At 38.7% G+C, this 19,858-nt stretch overlaps 1 long non-coding RNA gene across 1 annotated transcript in view; it reads right to left on the bottom strand.

Annotated features, from left to right (window-relative positions):
* Nucleotides 1-368: 368 nt before the first annotated feature.
* The window catches only part of LOC116421468, a 34,022-nt gene continuing 14,532 nt past the window's right edge, over nucleotides 369-19,858 (bottom strand). Inside the window, exons 2-3 of the long non-coding RNA XR_004231829.1 lie at nucleotides 14,365-14,458; nucleotides 369-618 (exon numbers count right to left, since the gene is read on the bottom strand). This is a non-coding gene — a long non-coding RNA (uncharacterized LOC116421468). The remainder of the gene's footprint in view (nucleotides 619-14,364; nucleotides 14,459-19,858) is intronic.

The following is a 19,858-nucleotide window of genomic DNA, read 5'->3' as shown; positions in this document are numbered from 1 at the left end:
CTCTATGACCCTTAACCTGTTTGCCTCAGTTTCCTCATCTGTAAATTGACAAAGGAAATGAAAAAGACTGTAGTATATTTGCCAAGAAAATCTTCATGTTAACTCCCACTGCTTCTTGCCTCCGTTATATAGTAAGCTCCTTGAGGGTAAAAACAGTTTATTTCTTGAATCTTCCATCTTCCTTCCTAGCACAACATCTAGCACATAGTTGTCAATCAATAAATATATATGTTAAATGAACGAATGCTTCAGAAAGTAGAATTTCCTTTGTCTAATGTTGAATCGCCATCTTTTTAAAGATAATCCAGAAAGCATCCTCAGATTTGGAGTCACAGTATCTGGGTTTCAATATTAATTCTTCCTTTTACTAATTATTTGACCTTCTATGGTCACCATACCTCAGATCTTAGCTCAGTGACTGATAATCAACAAATATTTATTTAGAACTTATTATCCATCACTTACCTTGAACTTCATTTTCTTTTCTTTGTTTTCTTTGTTGTCCCGTTATTGTTGTTGAGGCAATTGGGGTTAAATGACTTGTCATGGATCATGCAACTGGTAAGTGTCTGAGGTTGAAAGCAGGCTCTCCTAATTCCAGGACCAGTTCACTAACCACTGAACCATTTGTAAATGAATAAAAACAGAACAAAACATAGATAACGTTAATATTTTTATATAAGTCTAAGTATACTATTAGGGATCCTTATGTATGGTTTAGTAGTCCTAGTTTCTATTTGAGCATAATACTACTTAAATCTTGTCTAACCCTTTGATTTTACACATAAGGAAACTGAGGCCCTGTAATAGAATTACAGATCTAAAGTTGAAAGGAACCTCAGACCCACCTCCACATTTTACAAATGAGAGGCCTAGGAAAAAAGGATTTGAACAAATCAGAGATGTTAAGTGTTTACTGAGAAAATATATGATAAGTCCTTTATAAACTTCAGAGATTCAAATAAGTGGGAACTTTTGATCACAGTTATTTCTTCAGTAATTGCAAGATCTAAACTTTCCTTAGTGTGGATGTTTCCCTCATAGGTACAAAATCACAATAGATTTGATTTAGAATCAAATCTTAGTTTTCAAGGTGCATCAGAGGACATCATTGAATCTAACCTTTAAGCCTTTCGCCATATAGGAATTACTTCTACAAGAGTTCTAAGTGAACAACCTTTTTCTGCAAGACCTCGTGTGAAAAACAAACCACCATTTCTTGAGATGATATTCCTTTTGCACCACAAGTCATTGAAAATATTTTTTCACATTAAATCTAAATTTGCTTCTTGTCAATATCTACCCATTTCTCTTGGCCATAACAGCTCTGGATCTCCTCCTTTTCCGGTCTTCTCATACCTTATTCTCCTCCATTGATTCCAGGATCTAATAATATGGACCTCCTTGGTATTTCTCTAATACAACACTTCATCTCCCAATTCTGAATGTTTTTACTGGTTGTCTCCCAAGCCTTGAACACTTTTCCTCCTTATCTCTATTTCCTAGCTTCTTTCACATTTCAATTAAAGTCTCACCTTCCACAAGTAGGTTTTCTCAGTGCTCCTGAGTCTTAGTGCTTTCCCTCTGAAACTGTTCCCAATTTATGCCATCTGTCTCTTGTTTGGGAGACCAGAGATTGTTTTTAGTCTTTTTATTCCCAAGGCTGGCTCAGTGCCTGACATATAGTTAGTTAGTGCTCAATAAATGCTAATTGACTGACTACCCAGTGGAGTCAAACAGAGCAAGACTAGTCCTCCTACATGAAGGTCTTCAAATACCCAATAATCATGCCCTTACTAAGCACCCTCTTCTTTAGGCTGAATATTCCCAGATCCTTAAAATGATCTTAATATGACTTGAGTCCCCACAATATCCTAGTTCTCCTCCTTAGGATATACCCTAACTTGCCAATGTTCTTTCAAAAATGTGTCAGCAAAACCTGAACACAAACCCCAACATATATACTGAACAGGGCTGAGAATTGGGGAACTGTAATCTCTCATAATCTCAAAACTAAATTACTCTTAATGCAGACTTAGTTGGCAATCTCTTTTGGTTCCCATTATTGATCATTGACTCGATGACTCTGTGCTGCTTTTTTAGAAATAGTGTGAACCTAAATCTGGTGATGAGTAAACTATACTGTAATATTTTGAGATGACCAGCTGTTAATTAACTAGTTATTCACAGGAGTATAGTCATCCACAACCACTCTGAAGGATTTATGATGAAAAATCCACTCCATATCCAGAGAAGGAGCTGATTGAGTCTGAATACAGATCAAAGCATTCTCTGTGTCTCTCTCCATCTCTCTCTATTTTAATTTAATTTTTCTGGAGGGTTTTTATTTTTATTAAGGTGGGAGATCTATGTTTTCTTTCACAACTTGACTTTTATGGAAATATTTTACATAACTTCACATGTGGTTGCTTAATTGTGGGTGGGGATAAGGGAGAGAACTTGGAATTCAAAAATCTTAAAAACAAATGAAAAAAGTTATTTTGAATGTAACTGGGGAAAATATTAAATAAATAAAATTAGAATTGACCAAATCTGGTGATGAGACTTTCTAACCTTTTCTAGAATGTCTAGATTCAGGGAGCATCACTGACCCCCTCCTCAAAGTCTTTCCAATCCTGTAGGACTCTCTAAACTGTCATTCCCTTGACATAGCTGTTAAACACTCATAGTCACTTCTCTACCACGATGAGACATCGAAAGGGGACGTTGGTGAAGTACTATAATTAGGATTATTATAGGCTATGCCAAAACACTTGGAGCAAGCACAGAATGACATCATCCCCCCAAAAATTGGTGCTGAATATCATTACTTCTTATGGAAGTTTAATAGATACAATATTTATTTAACAGATTTAAAACTGAAATGACCCCCAAAAGTATTCAGTCACCAAAAAAGGGTTCCCCTTGCCATATGAAAAAAGAAAAGAAGGAAGGGAGGAAGGAAGGAGGGAAGAGAAAGGAGAGAAAGAGAGAGAGAGACAGAGAGAGACAGAGAGAGAAGGAGGGAGAGAGAAGGAGAGAGAAGGGAATGGGGAGGGGGGAGGAGAGAGGGGGGAGGGAGGGAGAAGATAGATGTAGTATATTTTGAGTTGGTGTTTACTTGTCAATCAGGACAACTTGGCCCAGTGCTAGAGGTCCAAAGCTGAATGGATTTCTTGGTGTTTGTTTTTGAGATGCTCCTCCAAGTGGGAAAACACAGGGGAGGTCAAATGAAAAAGAAAAATAGTGGATGTGATTCATGGAGTAAACTAGATAAGAAATAAATAGCATGAACAGGTATGGATAATGTTTTACTCTGCCAGGTGAAGGATGCTTCCCCATCCTCAAGATCATGACTACATGGAAATATCATCAAAAGCAAATTAAATATATAATATGTATCTTAACTATGTCTTTTTTAATCTTTGCTTGTTGAACAGATCTCATTAGTAGCAAGACATTATTATTCAGAAAACTTGATTCTTTATGCAGAATTCTTGGGGGTTTTTTCTTTATTTTTAATAATATTTTATTTTTCCAAATACATGCAAAGGTAATTTTCAACATTCACCTTTGCAAAACCTTGTGGGCCAAATTTTCCTTTCTTTCTATTCATCTCCAACTTTCCCAGAACAGCAAGCAATCTGATATACATTAAGCCTATGCAAGTCTTCTAAACATATTTCCATACTCATGCTGCACAAGAAAAATTAGATCTAAAGGGGAAAAAAATGTGAGAAAGGAAAAAAAAAAAGCAAACAAACAACAACAAAAGTGAAAATACTGTTCTCTTATCCATATTCAGTCCCCATGGTCCTCTCTCTGGGTGCAGATGGCTCTCTCCATTACAAATCTATTGGGATTGGCCTGAGTCACCTCATTGTTGAAAAGACTCACATCTATCACAGTTGATCATCACATAACCTTGTTGCTGTGTAAAAATGTTCTCTTGGTTCTTCTCACTTCGCTTAGTTCAGTTCATGTAAGTCTCTCCAGGTTTTCTGAAATTAGCCTCCTCAAAAGGCAGAAATAATAAATGCATTTTTTTCCATATCACAATGCAATAAAATTTATATTCAATAAAAAACCAGGGGAAAAAATACCAAAAGTAATTGGAAACTAAATAATCTCATCCTAAAGAATGAATGGGTAAAACAGCAAATCATAGATACAATTAATAATTTCATCGAAGAGAATGACAATAATGAGACAATATAGAAAAATTTGTGGGATGCAGCCAAAGTAATAAGGGGAGATTTTATATCTCTAAATGCTTACTTGCATAAAATAGAGAAAGAGAAGATAAAAAAAATCAAATGAAGGTGGCCTAGATGTACCATATCTAAAACTATATTATAAAGCAGAGGTCATCAAAACCATTTGGTACTGGCTAAGAAATAGACTAGATTGATCCATGGAATAGGTTAAGTTCACAAGACAAAATAGTAAATAATTATACCAATCTAGTGTTTGACAAACCCAAAGACCCCGGCTTTTGGGATAAGAATTCACTATTTGACAATAACTGCTAGGAAAATTGGAAACTAGTATGGCAGAAACTAGGCATTGACCCACACTTAACACTGTATACTAAGATAAGGTCAAAATGGATTCATGATCTAGGCATAAAGAGATTATAAATAAATTAAAAGAACTTAGGATAGTTTACCTCTCAGACCTATGGAGGAGGAAGGAATTTGTGACCAAAGAAGGACTAGAGATCATTATTGATCATAAAATAGAAAATTTTGATCATATTAAATTAAAAAGTTTTTGTACAAACAAAACTAATGCAGACAAGATTAGAAGGAAAGCAATAAACTAGGAAAACATTTTTACATTCAAAAGTTCTGATAAAGACTCCATTTCCAAAATATATAGAGAACTGACTCAAATTTATAAGAAATCAAGTCGTTCTCCAATTGAAAAATGGCCAAAGGATATGAACAGACAATTTGCAGACAAAGAAATTGAAACTATTTCTAGTCACATGAAAAGGTGCTCCAAATCACCATTGATCAGAAAAATGCAAATTAAGACAACTTTGAGATTTCACTATACACCTCTCAGATTGGCTAAGATGATAGGAAAAGATAATGCTGAATTTTGGAGGGGATGTGGGAAAACTGGGACACTGATACATTGTTAGTGGAATTGTGAATACATCCAGCCATTCTGGAGAGCAATTTGGAACTATGTTCAAAAAGTTATCAAACTGTGCATACCCTTTGATCCAGCAGTGTTTCTTCTGGGATTATATCCCAAAAAGATCTTAAAGGAGGGAAAGGGACCCACATGTGCAAAAATGTTTGTGGTAGCCCTTTATGTAGTAGCAAGAAATTGGAAACTGAATGGATGGCCATCAATTGGAGAATGGCTGAATAAGTTATGGTATATCAATGCTACAGAATATTATTGTTCTGTAAGAAATGACCAACAGGATGATTTCACACTTAAGAGACTTACATGAGCTGATGCCGCGTGAAATGAGCAGAACCAGATCATTATACACGGCAACAAGAAGACTATGCAATGATCAATTCTGATGGACGTGGCTCTCTTCAACAATGAGTTGATTCAAACCAATTCCAATTGTCCAGTAATAAAGAGAGTCATCTACACCCAGAGAGAGGACTATGGGAACTGAGCGTAGACCACAACATAGCATTTTCACTCTTTCTGTTATTATTTCCTTGCATTTTTGTTTTCCTTCTCAGTTTTTTTTTTCTTTCTAGATCTGGTTTTTCTTGTGCAGCAAGATAAATGTATAACTATGTATGCATATGTTGGATTTAACATATAATTTAAAAATGTATTGGACTGCCTGCCTTCCCCAGGGAAGGGGGTAAGAGGAAGAAGGGGGAATTTGGAATGCAAGGTTTTGCAAGAGTCAGTGCTAAAAAAAAAAAAAAAAAAAAAAAAAAATTACCCATGCATGTTTTGTAAATAAAAAGATATAATAAAAAAAAAAAAGAAATCAGCCTGCTCATCTTTATGCAGAATTCTAATTAATAAATGCTTGTTGATTGACTAATTGTTGTGTATAAAACACCACTTTTGAGAGGTATGGCGGATAGAATACTGAACTTGGAGTCAGGAAGGCCTACATTTGAATCTTGCTTCGGAAACTTAGTCGTGTGACCATAGACAAATCATTCTATTTCTCTTGATCTACGTTTCTTATAAATATAGTAAGGATCTCTTGGTCTCTATGGTCTCTTCCACCATTAAATGACTTATTCAAGGACAATATTCTTGTTGTTATTCAGTCATTTTTTTGGTACAGAGTATTGAGCCATTTCCTTCTCCAGCTCATTTTAAAGATGATGAAATTGAAGCAAGCAGGATTAAGTGACTTTCCCATTAGGATCACATAGTTAGTAAGTGTCTGAGGCGGCATTTGAACTCAGGTCTTTCTGACCCCAGGTTGGGCTTTCTGGGCACTATGGCACCCCTAGCTGCCCCAAGATCAATATGGCTAAGTTCAATTCCCAGTACTTTCACTGACCATCTCTGTGACTTGGGCAGTTTAAGTGATCCCTTTTGACCTCCGGGTTCCTCTTCTGTAAATGAAAGGATTAGATTAGATGAACAGGCCAAATTCTAGATTTAGGGAGACAGGATCTGGCTTTGAATCCCAGCTCTGTCACATTGTGACTTTAGAGAAACCCATCAACTTCTCTGGGTCTCAGTTTCCTTATCTGAAAAGGTAGAGGATTATACTTTTAAGTTTACCTACAGTTATAAATCTATCATTTTACCCTCCTTTCTAATACTAAAATTTATAAATCTGCCCTGGGAAAGGAAATTTCAGAAATTGCATTTTTTATCTAAAAATGTTGAAATGTGTCATGAACAGGGAGATCTTCATTTCCTACAAGTATATATGTATGTGTATATTTTCTATGTGTGTATATATATATATATATATATACATATATATTTCTCTGTGTGTTTCTATATATTTATATATTTATTTCTATATATTTATGTTTATTTCCATATTTTTCTATGTATTTATATTCTATTCTAATATATCCTCTCTATCTATCTATATGTATACACATACACACACACACACACACACACACACACACACACACATTTAAGTATCCAGCGACTTGAAAGAAGTATTGTTGTCATTTAAACTATAAATAAATACATTTAAATTAATCAGTTAATATCAATCAACAAACATTTTTAAGAACCTACTATGGATCAGGCACTTGCTAAACTTAGAAAGACAAAAAGAGACAGAAAGAGACAAAAGTTTTTCCCTACCCTCAAGAAGCTCACAATCTAATGTGGGACAAAGAAAGCAAATATGTACAAAGCAAGCTCTATACAGGATAAATAGGAAATAATTAACAGAGTGAAGGCACTGGAACTAAGAAAGATTGGGAAGGGTTCTAGGAAATAATGGGATTTTAATTCAGATTTAAAGGAAGCCACCAAGATTATCAATTAGAAGATAGAAGGGAGAGGGAAAGTCAGAGAAATTATCTGGAGCCAAGAAAAGGAGTGTCTTGCTCATGGAACAGCCAGGAGTACATTGTCAAAGATCCAAGAGATCCAGGAAGTAAGGTGTAAGAAGACTGCACGGCAACCAGGAGGAACAGATTAAGAAAGGCTTTGAGTGCCAAATAGAGCATGTAATAGGGAGCCACTGGAGTTTATTGAGCAGACTACTACAACATAGCCATTGAAATGGCAGATTGATTAGCCAAGATAATAAAGAATAAAAATCACCAAAGTTGGAGTGGTTGTGGAAAGACAAGAATATTTACTAAGTAATATCCTATTGATCCAAATCTTTCCAAAAAACAATCTTGAATTATGCAAGAAAAATTGCTACCCCATTTGTCCTAGTGATCACAATGCAGAAAAGAGAGTCCCATGTATACTAAAAAATTCATAACAGAACTTTCTGTAGTAAGAAAAAACTAGCAATAAACTGGGTATTCATTAACTGGGGGAATTTCTGAAAAATTGTGGTAGGTTAATATAAAACAGAATATTATTATGTCATAAAAATGGTGAATATAAGAGACTTGAAGAAAAATGGAAACCTTTACATGACCTGATAAAGTTCAAAGAAAACAAAATGCAAGGGACAAATAAGTAAGAACTAATAATAATAATAACTAACATTTACAAAGTGCTTTAAAATTTGCAAAGAGCTTTACAAATATTATCTCATTTTATCCTCACAACAATCCTATGAAATAAATGCTACTATCATCCCCAAGTCACAGATGAGAAAACTGAGAGTCTATAGGGCAGGAGGAGATAATATTGGGAACTGATGGCATAAAAAGGGTATCAATAAAACTATTTTAAAACAATAAAATCTGAGAGAATATAAGTTCCTTGAGGGAAGGGACTATTTCAGTATTGTCTTTATATCTCTATCCCTTAGCATAGTTCCTAGAATATAGAAGCAAAGGTGTGTTTACTAAATGAGTGTTTATTAATTCTTGCTAATGTCATGGGAATACAGTGGGTGGGAAGTAAGAGCTAAAAGAAGTATACGTGAAATAGTTTATTTTTCATTAGTGTCTGACTCTCTTATTACCCCATTTGGATTTTTCTTGGCTGAGATACTGACCTTGTCCAACTCATTTTACATGTGAGAGAATCGAGGCAGACAGGTGAAGTGACTTGCCCAGGGTTACACAGTAGGTATCAAGCCATAAGGAACCCACATCTTCCTGAGGGCAGGACCAGACTACTGCACCACACAGTTGCCTCACACATAAAATGATAAATAACTATTAAAAATACCAGTCTGCTTGAAAATAAAGAAAATTAAGCAAAGAGTCCTCAACTACGGGAGTATATATATTGTAAAAGAGCCACAATGGTGGACATTTCCAAAGAGTCAAGATGGTAATATACTTAATATTTAAGCAACCAAAAAAATGACCAAAAAATGGCTGAAATGCAGAGTTCAGGAAACAACCCTTTATGGAGTGAGTAATTAAAATGTGGAATGGAGAATTCCCTCAGGAAGCAGGGAAAGTTGTAACCCTGAGCATTTTTTTGAGGAAGAGTTAGACAGGTACTTATGGGAAATAAATGATGTACTCCTGGGCATTGAGGCAGTCGACTGGAGATAGATCACACAGGTTTATGCTTCCTGCAAATGCTACATTTGAACACAGAGGGAAGGGGGAATGTTAAAAAATAGCTTAATGGGATATTTAGGGGAGGAATGGTCATCCACTCCAGGATCATGGCAGGATGGCCACTGGCCATTGGGTCTACCAGTCAGCCAATCACATCCACCATTCAGATCAGGCTCCATCCTGTAGTTCACCTGGACTACAGGATACAGGTTTCTATTCCAGTACATGGGCTAATTTTTAATATCTCTGTGTTAACCCTTCAGACTTCAAAATCACTTACAAAGTCTTGTGGACAGATTTCTATTAAATGTATACAGTTTTTTTCACCACATCTTTAGAGAAACGATAATGGATGGTGAATGGGATAAGACAAAGCCTTGTGGGTTCAGAAGACATGAATCCAAAACCTGACTGGGACATTTATTAGCCTTTTGATTTTGAACTAGTCACAACTTCCTTGGGACTCAGTTTCCCTAACTGTAAAATGAGGAGGTTGAATGAGATGATCTCTCAATTTTTTTCCAGTTCTAAATTTTATAGATTGCTATTGTGCAGTCATTTTTCAATTGTGTCCAACTCTTAATGACTCTATTTGGGGTTTTCTTGGGAGAGACACTGGAGCGGTTTGCCATTTCCTTCTCCAGCTCATTTGACAGATGAGGAAACTGAGGCAGGCAGGGTTAAGTGACTTGCCCAGAGCTGAGGTCAGATTTCAGCTCAGGAAGATTCATCTTTCTAACTCCAGGTCCAGCACTCGATCCACTCCAAAACACACACACACACACACACACACACACATACACACACACAAACACATTCAAATACATTGTGAGCTTATTTGCTTTGTAAACAGTTCTAGAAGGTAAGTATTTTGTATTTTATAGATGAGGAAACTGAGGCTGAAAGAAAAATGAAATAACTTGCTGTTAATTCTATGTGGCGGGATTTAAACTCGTCTTCCTGAATTCATATCTAATGTTCTAGTTGTCTCTTCTGTGTATATGTGAGTATGTGTATGAGAGAGAGAAAGACAGACAGAGAATTTGGACTAGATCTGTGATTTCCTTGAAACAGGGAATTCCCGGTGAGAAAATTCCTTCTACCAGTGCAGGTCAGCAACCCTCCTGCAGTTCATCAAATAATCAACCAGTAAGGATTTATTAAGTGTCTGCTGTATGCTGGGCACCACTTTAGGTCCTGGAAACAAAATGAATGGAGAGATTGCTACCCTCAGATAGTTGAGCAGAGATGGCTAGTGGAGCTGCCTAGGTTAAAGGGGTTCAGTTTGGATGTGTCAAAGAAAGAGAAATGTTCCTGACTCCGACGGTGGCACTCTGCCTGTGATCCCCACAATGCCCCAGGACCTGAAGAGAGGCAAAATGAGCAGCAGTTAAAGCAAGACTGAGAAAGGCTAGACAGAAAGAAGAATCCAATTGGAGGAGCTACCATTTTCATGATAAGTAAAAGCATCATCAGTAAATAAATATAAAAATAAATCAGTAAATAGCTTGAGGGCAGGAATGGTTTCGTTTTTGTCTTTATCATATTTCCAAGCCGTTAGAACAATGTCTTCCAAGTCTGTCTTTAATGCAGGGCTTCTTGACTGTTTTTGTTGTTGTTGTTGTTGTTGTTTTGTTGTGTTATGAACCCTTTGGATGATCTAAGAAGCCTATGGACCCCCTCTGGGACAAAGAAGGAAATTAGCATTTATACAGAGCTTGCTCTGTGCCCATGACTGCTAAGAACAAATATTATATATGTATATATATATATATATACACACACACACATATATGTATGCATACACATGTATATATGCTTATATACATATATGACACACATACATATATGACATGTACACGTGTATGACTGTATTTATGCAGATGCACATATGTGCACATATATGCCTATATATACATGTATACATCATATGTAATAAATATTTAAACTCATTTAATCCCAAAATAATGTTGTAAAGGCATAAAATAAAACCTATATGATTAAAGTAGTTCTCCATTTCTTTTTCAGTTTACAGACCCTAGGCTAAGAACCCCTGCATTAATACATGTTTGTTGAATTGAACTGAATTGAATTTACGAATGTTCTGAACACTACCTGTGTGACAAGCACTATATGTCAGCAGAAGTATAAGATCCTTATCCTTAAATGGAGAGACTTGAAATTTGATTAGAGGACTTGGACACAACAAAACAGAGGCAGCCAGATGGAGCAGTGGATAGAGTGATTGATTTCGAGTGAATAAGATCTATGTTTAAATCTTGCCTCTGATACCTACTAGCTGTGTGAACCTGTGAAAACCAATGAACTTTGGCTCAGTTTCTTTATCTGTAAAATGAGAACAATGATAGTGCTATTTTATACGGTTGCTGAGAGACAAAGAAGCTCTTTGAAAGCACCATATTAATGAGATCTATCATTTATTATTTGTTTTTATTTATTATGTTAATCTATTATGGTGTGTTATTAATTTATGATTATTAATGTAATGTGCGTGCATGCATATGTACAGGCTGAACGCATACAAAAACAAGGGACGCGAAGCCCTGGATTGAACCATGACAGAAGACAGTAGTCTCCATCCCCGGAGCTCTCCCAGGAAGAGAGGGGACATCTGCAACGGTTTAGAAGGCTTGGCCATCCACCAGGCTAAAGGCCAGGGTTAGACTCCACGATTGCCGGCAGTCACTTCCAGCTCCAGGATTCCACCAGAGTCAGAGCGGACCAGAATTAAGAACATGACAGCTCCTCGGTCCCACGCTGAAGTCTCAGACAGAGAAATACGCAACCAGAGTCGCCAAGCAGCCAGCTCTATTCTCCCCCATGCTCTTCTCGGGTCTTTGGGCCGCACGTGTTTTGCATATGGAACCCTATTGACGTCACTGGGAATTCTAAGCATGGAACCAATGAAAGACTCCGGACTGGAAGTCGGACGGATCCAAGGAGAGGAGATTTCGCCCAAAGTGTTGTACATCGCGTCCCTCTAAAGACGTGGGGGGACTCTGGCCATGGATGGAGAGCTTACGGGTGGGTGGCTCTGCAGAACCGAGAACATGGCGGCCCCAATGGAGCCTCCTGGGGTGGGGATCATGGCTCCTTCCGTGGCATCGGGAGCCCGTTCCCCCCCTCCCTCCTCAGAGCCCCATGCCCTCCGCTCCCTCCCCCAATCAGACTCCCCAGACAAAAACAAAAGGCCCATTACGAAGTTATTAGCCTCGGCTCGCATATCCTGCCGAGTGAGACAACTGCCAACTCCACTTGTGCTTAAAATGTTTAACAGATTTGCCCAGGTCTCATTTCTGTCACTGTGTTTATAGAAAGAGAGGGCCGGTGGGGAGAACAGTTGGGAAAGGCAGTGGGGCTGGGGGAGGGGGGCGCATGGAGGGGGGCCAAAAACAAATGCCCAGCTCCTTCAAAGAGCAGCATTCCTCCTTGTGGTTTGAAAATACTTCCTCCTTCCCCAGCCAGCCTGTAATCACTCTCCAGTGTTCACCAGAGCAGTGTTTACATCCAACGCCATTACCAGGAGGGGAGACAGGAGAAATGAAGGCCTCTTGACGATACTCTCAGAGGCCCCATTATCTTCTCCCTCCCCCTTCGCCAGCTTTCATCAAACGCCTCCAGTCTATGAAGGGGTAAAAGCCTTTAATGGGATTTTGAAGATCTTAAAAGCCGGGCGGTTTGTTTAAAAAGGAAAAATACCAACTCTAGAGTGGATTCTGCCTCCCTCTGTCCCCACCTCTCAAAAAACATCTTTTTTTTTTTAATAGCCCAAACCTAGTTCTGTTCTTCCCCTCCGCCTGCCAAATAGAACAGGGGAATTGGACCGGCCGGGAGACCACACATAGCTCCCGTTGGCCAGCTCTCTGTTCCCAGGGCCGGAGAAATAGCCCATCCACAAGGATGGCCAGAGCTGCCCTGCCCTCCAGCTGTGCTGCCCAGCCCGCGGCCTCCGGGATCCGCTTCCAGCCTCTGAAGGGGCAAGGGCCACCCCAGATGTACAATGGGAAGAAGCAGTGGAGCTAAGGGTCGTGTGTAAGAGAGACAGAGACAGAAATAGACACAGACAGAGACAGAGACACAGAGAGAGAAAGATGAAGAAATAGAGACACACATAGAAGGACAGAGAAAGAGAGATGGAGAGAAGGGGGAGAGAGACACACAGAGGGAGACAAAGAGACAGACAAGGGAGAAGGAGAGAATGAGAGAGGGAGGAAGGGAGAAGAGAGAAAAAGAGTCAGACAGACAGGGAGAGAGGGAGGGGAAAAGAAAAAGAGAGACAGACACAGAAACAAAGAGACAGAGATGGAGACAGAGAGAAGAGACAAGAGAAACAGAGACAGGGAGGGAGAGAGAGACAGACAAGCAGAGAGAAAGATGATGGTCAAAACTGGCCATAGTAGGCAATGGCAGAATCTTGCATATATCTGGCTGGTTTTCCTCCTTCCCTGTGGCTAGGAAAACTCCAGTTATATAATAATTTGCTGTTGAGATAGATGTGGGCTCTCCAAAGGAATGATTCTGTTTAGTCTTTGTGCTCCATGTTGGATTTTCCAGCAAGCTACACAGGACCAGTCTAGGGATCCATAGAGAGATTAATGGAGTGTGTGTTATCTTGTGATACACTGGTTAGGTATTTCTCAGGGAGAGGGGTTATTCAAAAATGATATTGCATGGAGGACATACAGTCTTTGAGAGCTGGTACTATCCTGTTTTTTTTTAATCACCTCAAAAATATATACATATATTTTCATATATACATACAGACATATTCTAAATCATATATATAATACACATGGATATTCATAGATGTATATATATGCATGTATAATAAGACAGCATCAGCTCTCATTAACATCAATCATCACCATCATCATCCCTGGAATACTTGAGAGACTTGGGGGTCAGCAGAATTTAATGACACCGACTGTGAATGAGCAGATCACCAAATCCAAAATCTCTGTTATAATCTAAAAGCACATTGGGGTGTTTAATGATGGCAGTTCCTGACTAACATCACCCCCTTCCCTGAATACCACCAAAAATTCTTACTTCCAGGACCTCCCCTGCTTCTCCTTCCAAGAACTGATTAAATTTCCATGGGGTCCAAGCAGGAAGTCCAGCAGCTGGGCAGCAGCAGCTAATAAAGTCACCGTGATCCCCCTCGCCTTTGGCCAAGGTCACTGCTTTCTGCCAGATATGTGAGATCCAGTCCTACCTTTGCTCGAAGAATCTTTCTCTCCCCAGGAGGTCTCTATTGCACCTGATGTTAAATATTCCAAAGTCTTTTCATAATTGGACCAAGCTGTTGCCTGGAGGGATAGGAGACTATAGACAGTTACCAAATTTTAGTTCCAGGGTGAATCTAGTTATTTTTTTTTCCCTTTCTTAAGTCAGTATAGTAAATCTTATAGAATCTAGCTGGGCTGAAGACCCGGAGCGTTGGGCTCCATTCCTCTGGCAACGGGCCCTTGAATCCAAACAAAAGGGCCCCACTCTTCTCCCACTTCCTTGGGTGCCAAAAACTCAAAGTTTAGGCAAGGAGATGAGGTTCTGGCCTCCTGTGAGACAGGGAGGGGATGGATTTCCACATCCCAGCTTGGATTACACTTAGCATTTCTGAGCTCCCAGCATGAGTCCCTGCCAACAAGTGGAGAAAAGGTGACATCTTGTCTGGGGTGTCCAACTCAGGAGGTTGGAGGAAGGCCTGATAGAATGGAAAAAAGAAAGGAAAAAAAAAGCAGGATTTTATTTTTAAACATGGCACATAGAGGTTCCATGGAGGCCAGAGCTATTCCTCCCCTGCTGCACTGTGGGGTACCCTGCCCTGGGATTGCCTTTTAGAGAAAGAAGAAATATTAATCACCAACAAGAAGACTAGGAGCAGCTAGAAGGGGGAATGGAGAGAATCAGAAGGACCTGAATTTGAATCCTGCCTCACACTCTTGCTAGCTGTGTGACCCTTGGAAAACCCCAGTTTTATTCTGCATTTTGGGTCACCCCCCTCTGACAAAAGGCTTATAGCAATTTTTGTCTCTGGTCCTCCCAAATTGAACTGGGTCGTTCCATTGATCAGTGTTCTAAAGTCTTTCAAAATGATTTCTCTTCACATGTTTTATTATCATATAAATTGTTCTGCTCTCTCTGACTCATACAAGCCTCTCCAGGCTTCTCTGAAACTGTCTCTCATTTCTTATAAGACAATAGTACTCCATTATATTCATATACCATATTTTATTCAGCCAACTCCCAGTGTTGTACCCTCAGGGAAGGAAGCAGCTTTGGAGCCCTGGAAAAGAAATTCATTTTTGCAAGAACATCCTACTCAAAAAAAAGATATTCAGAACATCTTTTGCATAAAGATATAGTTTCTACTTCTTTGCCTCCAAAAAAAGGGCTACTGTAAATATGCTTTTACACACGGGTCCCTTGGTTGTCTTTGATCTCTTTATGATATAAGCCTAAAATGTAACATTTCTGGTTCAAAGGGAATACATAGTTTACTGATCTTTTTGGACACAGTTCCAAATTGCTTTCCAGAATGCCTAGACAAATCCACAACTCCACCAACAATGCACGAGCACGCCTCTTTTCTTTCTGCATCTCTCTACTATTTGTCATTTTCTTCTTTTGTCATCTTTTCCAATCTAATGGATATGAGGTGCAACCTCAGAGTTGCTTTAATTTATATTACTTTAATTGATTAGAGGTCATTTACTTTACGTTCAATAGTTTTCACTGGTGTCCAACTTTGTAACTCCATCTTGGCAGAGACACTAGAAGGGTTTGCCATTTCCTTCTCGTTTTACAGATGAAAAAACTGAGGCAAACAACATAAAGTGACTTGATTAGAGTGACAACAACTAGTAAGTGTCTGAACCTAGATTTGAACTTCAGATTTCCCCAGTCCAGATCCAGCACTCTATTCCTTGAGCCACTGCGTAGCATCTCTTCCTTTTAAATAAGTGACAAATAGATTTACATGGAATTTCTATAGTGGATTAAGTCTGCTCCATGATTGATATCCATGGAGCATCTCTTCCTTTTAAATTAATAATAAATACATTTACATGCAGTTTATTTTTTATGGATTGATAGAATTAGATGAGCTATCTGTGCCTTATAGGATTATATTCACTAGGGGAGAGTCTAACCACCCACTCTTTCAGAAGTATTGTACCCCGAGTGCCTGAGCAAGAGTTGGGAACCCCGTCTCAAACACAGACACACTCAAGCTTCATTTTGAAGGTGAAACTCAGACTAAGGCATAAGCCAAAGAGAGAAATCTGTAAGGGGAGATAGATTCAGAGATGGAAGAGAAGTCTGAGATTATCTAATCTAACCTCTTCACTCTACACACATGGAACCTGCAGTTCAGAAAAGTAAAGCAGTTTGTCCAATGTCCTGGAGCTGGGAAGTGACTAAGGGAAGATTCCTTTGACTCTAAATTTATTGTCCCCATTGTCAGGTCTCTAAGGATCTGGCTGGATCTGACCACTGTCCCTCACTGTCAGACCTCTAGGATCTGGCTGGATCTGACCACTGTCCCTCACTTACAGATCTCTAAGGATTTAACTGCATCTGACCACTGTCCATCCACTGCCTTCCACTGTCAGACGTCTAGGATCTGGCTGGATCTGACCACTGTCCATCCACTGTTCCTCACTATCAGACCTCTAAGGATCTGGCTGGATGTGTATGAGTCTAGAACTCCTTGGAAAGAGTGGGTAGAACTAGGCTTGAAATTGTGGGAGCATGAAGGGAGACAGTAGAGGTAAAACACCACAAAGATGTCAGCTGTTAGTATGATGACCATCCCGGCCTTTATCCGTTCCTCCTATCTCCTCCAGCCTCCACGAAAACTTGTTTTTCCCATTTGCTTTTTGACTGATTATATCATGTGGTAGTCTTGGTAGCCTCTGGCTGCCTTTCCAGGATTTAATAAGATGAGACAAACTGTGTCATTGAATCCCTTATGTTTATATCATTAACTATCCATTTATGCAAAAGATGTTCCAAATACCTTGGCACATTTGTTTGAGCAGGACTTTCTGGCAAAAAAAAATAAAATAAAAGCTTTCTTTTTTCCAGGGCTCCAGGGCTGCTCCCATCCCTAGGAGCAACTCAGTTGCTGCCTTCTGTTTGCTGTGACTGGGACACCCTCCACAATTACACTTGCTGTTCACAAGAGCAATTCAATCACCTTTCTTCCCCAACTCTTTTCTAAGGGGGCTGGTTTCTCCCTCTGATTCCTCATCCCTTTTTTAAAGATGAGGAAATTGAGGTCCCACAAGATAAGTTGATTTTCTAAAGATTATATAGGTGGTAAGAGAGAGTGTTAGAATCTAGCTCCCTTTCTACCTTAGAAGTCATCTGGTTTAACTCTCCTAATTTACAGGTGAGTAAACTGAGGCTCACAAAAATTCAGTGATCTACTCAGGTAGATTCAAATCTAATTTATGGAGTAGTTATTTAGCAACTGAAGAATTTGCAAAACATTTTATGGAACCTCACACCCATGCTGTACTTAACAAAGCCTGGTCTTGGAGCTCTGAGATGTTACTATTGTCTCTATCTCTTGAGGGCGAAAAGACAAAATTATTCTATGGATATTTGTAATAGGACCACTGAATTGGAGGTCTTAAGATCTCAAAAGCCCAGTATTCCAAAAATGATTAGTGGATTGATCCAGACTCTTACAGGTAGCTTGAAGTAACAGCCAGAATTTAGACTTGAATCATCCTACTCTAGAGTGATATTTTTTTCTATAATTTCCTTCATACTGAAGCTTGGTGTTCAATAATTTCAATAGACTTGTATTCCTTCATGGCCAGGTCCCCTCCCTTGAAAAATGTGAACTCCCTTGAGGACAAAAGCTTTCTTGTTTTTGTTATTGGTTTCTGTTTCCCAACACTTAGTACAAGAACTTACCCATAGTAGGTACTTAATGAATGTCTACTGAATTAATTTTAATTTAATAGACCACATGACACAAAATAGAAAAATAAAGTGAATTGGGCCTAAATCTTTAAAATTTAGAAGAATGCAATATTAGAATTAGAAAAGGTCATAGAGCCCAGAATATCAGTCTGGGAAGGAAATCTAGAACCTAGAATGGCAGATCTGGGAGGGAACTTAGAACAGAGAACGTCAAAAGTGGGAAGGATCATAGAACAGGGAGTGTCAGAGTTGGAATGTCCTTAGAACAGGAGATGTCAGAGCCGAGAGGACCTTTAGAACAGGGAATATCAGAGCTGGGAGGGGCCTTAGAACAAGGAATGTCAGAGATGGAAGGGGCCTAAAAACAGGGAATGTTAGAGGTGGGAAAGCATTACAAAGTAAAATTCTAGCACAAGAAGGAACCTTATACATAGAATATCAGAGCTGAAAAGGAAATATAAAACCTGGAAGAGCCTTTAAAACATAGAATGTTATATTAGGAGTAGGTCTTCAAATTTCTTGAAGTCCAACTCATGCATTTTACAGAAGATAAAACTGAAATCCAAAAAAAAAAAAAAAAAAAAAAAAGAAGGTTGGGAAGGAGCTTCTAGAAAAAGATGTGAGACTACTACAGCAGAACTGTGACTTTAAGATCCCTTCTGGAGATCACCCCATCTATCACCTCAAAGAACAAAGTTGAAAATCACAGCAGTCTTGGAATTGGTCTGAAAGATACAGTCATGTCAACCATCTACTACACCAAAAAAATCACACACAAAAATTAGATAAGACCTATGATTCACCGGCAGAGAGTCTATAATCAGACTCATCTTCCTGAGCTCAAATTTGACCTCAGACACTAATCATGTGACCCTGGGTAAATTACTTTACCCTATTTGCCTCAGTTTACTCATCTGTAAAATGAGCTAGAGAAGGAAATGCAAACCACCCCAGTATCTTTACCAATAAAACCCCAAATGGGGTCATGGAGAATAGGATATGGCCAAAAAAAAAAAAAAAAAAAACTGAACAAGTTATCCAGTGTTACTAGTCATCTTGTTTTTCCTAACCTAAAATATGCCATTTCCCAGCTCCAGGCTGTTTCACTGACAGGCACCCATCCCTGGAGACCTCTCCCTTGTCATTTCTGTCTTTTGGTTTCCCTGACTTCCTTACAATCCTAGCTAAAATCCCACCTTCTACAAGAAACATTTCCTGATCCCTTTCTGTTGATTAAAACTCATTTATCCTGTACTTCTTGTTTATTTATTTGTCCTCTCCCCCATTAGACATTTTAGTTTACTTTCCCATGTTTATCAGTTCTTGACACATAGTAGGTGCATAATAAATGATTGTTGACTGACCTCAGGTGCCATCTAGTTATAACCTTCACTTGATGCTCCTGGTTGACATGATGATGTCAAGCAAAACAAGACTGATCTTTGTTTCATATAACAAAACTTCAAGTACTTGCAGGTAACTATCATGTCCCACTAGGCCGGGGAAGGAAATACAATTTATATAGCACCTACAGTGTGCCAGGAACAGTGCTATGCACTTTACAAATATTATCTCATCTGAAATCCTATGATGTGATCTAAGTGCCTTTTCCAGTCCTAGCTGCCCATCTCTAGATTCTCTCCAACTTGCTAATATAGAGTCTTCGTTTAAAAAAAAAAAAAAAAGTAACCCGCTCAAAATTGAGTCCAATATTCAAGGTGTGGAATGGCCAACACAGAGCTACATTTCCATATTCTCTATTTCAGGTTCTC

This window comes from Sarcophilus harrisii, chromosome 1, assembly GCF_902635505.1.
Source record: "Sarcophilus harrisii chromosome 1, mSarHar1.11, whole genome shotgun sequence".
Lineage (NCBI taxonomy): Eukaryota > Metazoa > Chordata > Mammalia > Dasyuromorphia > Dasyuridae > Sarcophilus > Sarcophilus harrisii.
Note: the sequence above shows the minus strand (reverse complement) of the source record. Positions and strands in the feature narration are given on the sequence as shown.